Source organism: Pinus tabuliformis, chromosome 2_1 (genome assembly GCF_031772625.1).
Source record: "Pinus tabuliformis cultivar Carrire ecotype Pingquan chromosome 2_1, CPIR1, whole genome shotgun sequence".
Classification (NCBI taxonomy): domain Eukaryota; kingdom Viridiplantae; phylum Streptophyta; class Pinopsida; order Pinales; family Pinaceae; genus Pinus; species Pinus tabuliformis.
Window position 1 is genome coordinate 877,575,560 of NC_142299.1, and position 7,687 is coordinate 877,583,246.

Sequence of the window (7,687 nt, forward strand, 5' to 3'; positions counted from 1 at the left end):
CTGCCACATCATCATGTAGTCTATGTCATCAATTTCATGTCATGTCCTATGATGAGTCATCATATGCCACATCATTATTATAGATTTTGTAATTACTTATTCAAAATGTATTGTAAAGTCGAAGTCGAAAGGACACATTCGGAATATGAAGAGTCACGTAAATTCGAAAAGTGATAGGAAGTCAAACAATCATGAGGGTATTCAAATAGTCACAAGGAAGGTGAAGCATCACATGATTGGTTATATATATACCTCATCGTATGAGCAAAGGAATTTTCACCTTGGCTCCTCCCGCAACGCATTAGAAATACAAGCTAGTTCTTTTGGGGAGAAAGGAGTGGCTCTAATGCTCCACTATTGGGGCTAATGTTTTTCATTGTATACATGTGTCTTGTGAATTTTACTTAATACTTGAAGCTTGATGGCTAGCACGTTTTCATAAATGGATTGTGAATATTTGTAATATTGTTATGTGAGTATTTATGATTCACGTTTACTTTCACCTGTACTAAAGTAGTTGAAATATTTTGATTATTTTAGTGCTTATCTAATTGAGAGTGTGTTATAATGGTGGCTATAATTGTCACATCCTTGTGGACTATTCCGTTGGATGTTAGATAGATATTTCTTGTTTATAATGGTTTTAATCACTATCACATCGTTTTGGACTATTCCATTGGATGTTAGACAAATATCTATTGTGTGTGTGTGTTTGTCTACTAGGGTGGTACTATAACCTCCTAGAGGCTTACTTTCATTTCCCTCTGTAGTAGAATAATCTTGACACACATACAACTGAACACTCCCCAGGATTACTCACTAGTTGATTTGAGATTATCTATGCATAACTCTCTTGTCCTAAGTTTTGTAGCCAAGGAAAACCTACAAGAATACATGGCAGTCAGGTTGATATCCCGGATGGGGCTCCTACTCTAAATGGTGTAAGGTCTAGTTGGGACTTCACATCGGGAAGACCCCTTTGGTTGACGAATTTCCAGCACAGTCAAAAAAATGGTGCAAGAAGGAGGGCCATACGACAGGTTGTTCCCATTGAGTCTACTTTGAATCTCTTATTGAAAATGGCTCTTCCCCAAATCATAATCTCGGGATGTTTTTCTAAAGAGCTTAAGCTTACCATCCCTGTGGAATTTTTCCATAACCTGTCCCAATTCAAGTTTTATGGCGAGGGTGAATTGACTCTTCATAAACATTTGTTTTAAGTTATTAGCTTTTTCCTTTCTAATGGAATACATTACAAGGATGTTATGGCTAGATTTCTCACCTTCGCATTTGAAGGTCTTGTTAAGAGATGGTATCACATGACCCGCTACTTTGATCCATTCATTCGACCAGCTTGCGAAGGAGCTTCATAAATCATTTAATAGGTATGATTACTAGGATGTTCTTAAAATAATTAATCAACTAAGAATGAAGCCTTATGAATCAATTGAGGATTTATCTAATCGTTTCCTTCACCTTTCCTATGAATTTCCTGAAGAAAATACAGATTAGGATTTCTTTAAACAAAAGTTCAAGTGTCTGGTCCATATCTCTTTGCATGGTGAATCTAAACCACCTAATGTTTTTGTTTCCCCAACTCTTGTAAACCATGAGACACCCCTAATCTCATAGGAGGAACCTACTATCCCTTTTATTCCTTGTCCTCCTCATTTTCTAGTTTTGATGAGGATGCCTCCTTGCGATGATAATAAATTTGGGAGATCTACTAATCAAATTCCCAATAAATCTCCACATTCTTCTTCTGCTAATCGTGATTCAAATTCAATGGAGGAAATTCAAAAATGGCTCATGAAGCCCATGGTGAAGACTAACTCCTCCATTCTGCAAGCTGATGTTACTATTCATAATTCTAGGCTCGAATCTGATTTGGATTTCTGTTATCCTCTATCATCTATATGTCATGCCCAATAAATCTTCTCCACTAGCTAGTTTTTCACATTCTCTTTATTTTCGAGTCATTGGTTCAAATTGTGATCAGATACAAAGCAGTCACATTACACAGGTAGAGAAGTTGGAAGGTGAATATGCTTTCAATCTTTCTTATCTTTTTCAAAATCCTCCATGTCAAAACAATGTGCTTCCATTCTTAGATGATTCCCAATCTGATAATCTTGGTAGTGGATCAAATACAATCAATTATTTCAATCAATCCATAAACTTGGGCAATAATCATCCCAATGATGATGACTTTTTTGATGTATGTGATAATGAATGCCCAGGTGCATCATCTGATTTTTTGGTTTCTCATGAATACGTTACTTTAGATCTAGAATCTGATTCAGTCAAATAGTATGTCATTACCAAAAATTTCTCTTCATCTCACTATCCATTGTGCTCTATCATTTGCGATGCATCTACTAGTGATGGAGATACGCCATGCTCCTCAAGTTTTTCATCCAATGATTAAACTTCTCAATTGACATAAAGTGGTGATATTATTCATGATGAAAATGAAAACAATCAAAACATTGAGTACTCTTTCCATCCTTCATCATCTCTTCTCTTCCATGAAGACAACTCTCTGAACCAACGTGCTCATGAAATTTCACCGATTCATACATCTTCATATTTGCGATCAGATGAATCCTTCAACTTGAGTAATTTGGTTATTGAAGTTGAAAAATATGGTCAAATCAGTGAGAGAGATGGTTCTCATCTAGTGAGAAATGGTATTATTGAAACCAGTGGTAGCATTTGTCCTCACACCATGCACGATCGAGTTCAATCTTTAGGATGTGATTTTACAATCCTTGAAAGTTCTAGGACTTGTCAGGAATTTGAGGCACTTCAACTTCCATTGATGGTTATGACAGGATCTCACGACTTTGGTAATTCCCCCCGAACTAAGTCAAATATGGTTTCTTTCTCACAATCCTTCTCTTTGCATGGTTTCACTCAATGTAAATCTCTTTCTGAAAGATATTTGATATTTCAGATGTAATCTTTCAAACATTTGAGATTCAGTTTCTAATCAGATTCAATAATATTCTTCACTTGATCCATCTTCATGCAAATCTCGTGCATCAAACTCAGGTTTGGATTGTGTATCTCTCATAAAGTCATGGAATTGTGAAGTTCATCATTTACAAGACTACCTTTGGCCAAAGTAATCATGCCTTTCAGATTCATCTCTTAATAATCAGCGCCCAATTTTTCTTGCGAATTTTATATTGTAAATATTTCCCTTCATCGGACCTAAAATCCTCTTCACTGATCATGAATGCGCTAGTTATTACGTGAATCAAATTCTTCTTTGTTCACTATGTACTGACTGGTCTCATGTGTTTTTTGTGTTGGCATCCCTTTTAAATTCTTTTGATTATTATGATGCTTGTACAGTTTGTCACCAATTATAGGAAAATGGTTTGTCACATTCAGCTTGTGAGGAAGTTGGTTCGATTGTTCAAAGCATTGGCAGAGTTGTTCAAATTGATTTATCTTTTTTAATTACAAACTAGGAATATGATGCTTTAAAGAGCCTACCTGATCATTATTCTATCTCTGATGACTATCATTCATCTTATTATTTTCCCACCAGCACATCCAATTATAGTTTTTTTACATCCTTTGATATTTATGGTTCAACATTTCACTATTTGGATACTTGTCGAGCAGTTGAGGCACTTCAACCTTCACTGATAGTTATGTCAAGTCCTCATTGTCTTGAACTAACTGCTAAATATGATCAGATCTATTTTCCCTCACAAGATTCTCATCATAATCCCATGCCTCTAATTGAAAATTCATCTTTTCAAATATTTTGGGGTTTTCAAGAGGATTATCATGAATTTTATGATCCAATCGTTGAATGGTTGGAACAATCTTACCTGGCAAGCTCTATCACAAATAACAAGTTTCGATCTTTCCTCACGCTTGTTAAGGAGTTCGATGTAGATGGAGACACATCCGCAAGAATATTTTGAGGTTTGTTGAATGATGGTTCTCATCAAAAGGGTAAGAAGGCGAATTGGTTAAAATTAGTAACTACAACATATCTTTCTATTGACCTGCAAGACCTTCAATTTTTTGTGCAAATTATGCAAGCTCTTATCTTTTCCATTGCACATTGTTTTATATTTCTTTTAACCAATCGCATCTTTGTGATTGTAAGTTGGGAATAATTATGATGGCTACATTGGAAATTCCATTATACATGACCCCAATCTTCTAGTTGGTTAGGTTAGTTGTAGATCTAGTTGCATTTTAGTTTACTTGCACATTCATCCTGCATTCGTTTCCTGTAGTTTGTCTTATGTTTTCTGGTTTTGGTTTCGCACCATGTTTTTCTTTAGCCACTTTATGTCTTATCTTCTAGTTTTGTTTCTATTTTGTGTGTTGTGTTTCCTTTAGTTTTGTGGGACCTTGCATGAAGATACCCTGTTGGCTCAAAAGGGAATGTGGAAAAATAAAAAAGGACTTTGTGACACTACAACATTTGGCTAACTCTCTATCCTTCTTCCTTGTCTTGGTTACATCTTTTGGTCGATGATGTTCCGATGGAAAATATGATCCTTGTGTTAAGAAAGCCTTGTGTTGAACCATGACCTCCATGTCTATTCTAGAAACATCATGCCTACACTTTGGTTTTTATGTTTTAGTGTTTCCAGGTTGATCCAATCAAGTATAGAAGGACAAGGGAAAAATATAAATGAGAAAACCAATATCAGAGGTCTTATATATGCTTCTCTAAAGGGACAACCTCTCCTGCTCTCAATAATTCAGGATCCCTCTTCCGCCCATGAAATAAATAAGTGTCGATGCACATTCCTATATAAAATAAATAAATAAAGGCAAAAGAAGAGAAAGGCTTCTTGCATAGAGAGGTGAAGCAAGCAACTCCATCGAGGTACTGTCCATGCTCGCTGGCAGTGGAGAAATGTTTATGTTCCTATAGTGTCTTTGTTGGGCTACTGTCCAGGCCTGCTAGTAGTAGAGCAACACCAAAGATGAAAAATTATACTCTGAAAATATAAAGCTTGCAAACTTCATTACCCTATCCTGATTCGAAACATTGTGTGATTGTTGATCTTATGTTTGTGTTTAACCGAGTAAAGGAATGAAGGGGACTATGTTTATGCACAGGGTAAGTGGGGAAGCCATGGTAATCTCAATGATGAATCAATACTTCCTGAAGAACTAGACCCTGCACAAAAGAATTGACCAAGGAAAAGAAGCTGGAGTTATACCAGTGTGTCGCCAAGTGTTGTCGCTGCGACAAACACCCTCCAAAATTTTGTGTACACTCGAATTTTGGAGCCTACTGTGGATCTTACGATTTGTCATTTCGTAATAACTTCTCGGTCAATTGATTCTTTTTTATCTCCCTTCTTGGATTGGAAGTGTCGAGGGTACCTTCTCACACATGCTCAGTCTGCAATAAGTTCATGAGCACATTATTTTATGTAAGCTTGAACAATCATAGCACGGTCCATCAAGACTATTCCTGTGTGATGTCCAACCCATGTCGACAGTCAGTGTGCACTGACACTGACAGTTTCTCACTTCTAGTTGTGTTTGTACTTCTATTTTGGTGAGTTTTTCAAACTGTCGCTTTCGTGCACCTTTATTTTCCCGAGGGTCATTTTCATGTTTTTGGTTGTCACTTTTGCTTGCTTTCACTCTAATTAGTGTTTTTTCATGTTATCTTCACTCTAGCATGTGTTGCTTTCACTGTCATTCGCATATCGCAAGTGTCGTTCGCACTTTAGCACTTGTCATCTTCTAGCATGTTAAGTGTCGCACAATGTACATAAGCTTGTTTTGGTGGTTTCAAGAGGTTCTCCTTGTGTAAATGAGTCGATCTTACCATGTAAATATTTTTCGCTCTCATTTTGAAATTTTTAAGCACTATTGCACAAGTGTCGTCACGGTCGTTGCAAAGTGTATCTTTAGTGTTGCACTTGTCGTAAGTTGTCGTAAAGGTTGTCACACTGAGGGAAGTATGTTATTAATGTGTTTCGGATGATCCATGTTATGCCGTCAAGCACTCTATGTGTGTGATTATAGTCAAGTCTTATCACTATTCACATCAGTTTCACTTATCCCACACTTAGCCAAATTTCATAAAATTCCCAGCAACTTAGCCTCATCCGGCCTTCCTGAACTGCACATTACATAATCCTAGAACTCAAGCTGCAACCTTGCCTCTCGACACTACGCAATGCGCAGTTCCTGCATTCCATAACTATGTACTGCATAGTTTTAGTGCTCAATCCCAAGCCTTCACCTCCAAAATTGCGCAATTCAGCCCTCCAGCCTAACCTAAACTGCACACCGCACGGTCTCTAAGCTCAAGGCCAAACCCTAAGCTCTTGAATTCCGTAATCACCAAGTATTCTCTGCCTCATAGAAATGCACAGTTGACAGAAACAATGCAAAACCCTACAACCTGACTCACTAAGCCTCAAAACTATGGAATCTACCTACACATTCCAGCCTAGACTGCACATTGTGCAGTCTCAAGTCTCAAGCCTCATCCCTGAGCTCTTGAATTGCACAATAATTTGGGCTCCACTGTCTTCCAGAACTATGCAATGGGAAAAAGCATTATTCAAGCCCTCAGCCTGGCTCCCTGAGCTCCCCAACTGCACAATATTTTTGCTCAATCCAAGCCTGAACTGCACATTGCGTAGTCTCAAGGCTCAATCCTAACCCTTGACTTTCTAAGTTGTGAAACTGTGTAGTCACTGAGGCTCTTCCTTGGCCTACCACCTGGTTTTGGCTTAGTCATTGGATCATCATGCTGCATCTTAGACTAGGGATTTATCGAACTAATGTCGTCTTGTTATGAGTAAATTTCAGATGCAGGAACTCTATCATGTTATGTCAAGATGATGAATAAAGAGATGGAGAAGGAGGACATGCTAGAAGACACCTAAGGAGCTAAGGATATAAGATTGTCATCATACAAGAAGATGAAGGAACATTGGATTACAACAGAAGACCAAATATCAGGACTACATGAAGACTCCATCTGATTCACAACCCATTGAAGTATAGATATGAATAACAATGCATATCTCTCATGAAGATGAAGCTTTGGATACATCTCTTATTGAAGACATAAATAAGCAGCAAGAAGGATAGCTTGGCACTGCCACATCATCATGCAATCTATGTCATCAGTGTCATGTCATGTCCTGTCACGAGTCATCATATGCCACATCATTATTGTGGATTATGTAATTACTTATTCAAAATGTATTGTAAAGTCGAAGTCCAAAAGACACATTCAGAATATGAAGAGTCATGTAAAGTCAAAAAGTGATAGGAAGTCAAACAGTCATGAGGGTATTCAAAGAGTCACAAGGAAGGTGAAGCATCACCCCATTGGTTATATATACACCCTCATCGTATGAGCAAAGGACTTTTCACCTTGGCTCCTCCCGCAAGGCATTAGAGAGACAAGCTAGTTCTTTTGGAGAGCAAGGAGTGGTTCCAATGCTCCACTATTGTGCTAATGGTGTTCGTTGTATACATGTGTCATGTGACTTTTACTTAATACTTGAAGAGTGATGGTCGGAATGTTTTCATGCATAGATTGTGAATATTTGTAAGATTTTTATGTGAATATTTATGATTCATGTTTTCTTTCACCTGTACTAAAGTAGTTGAAATATTTCAGTTATTTTAGTGCTTGTCTAATTGATAATGTGTTGTAATGGTG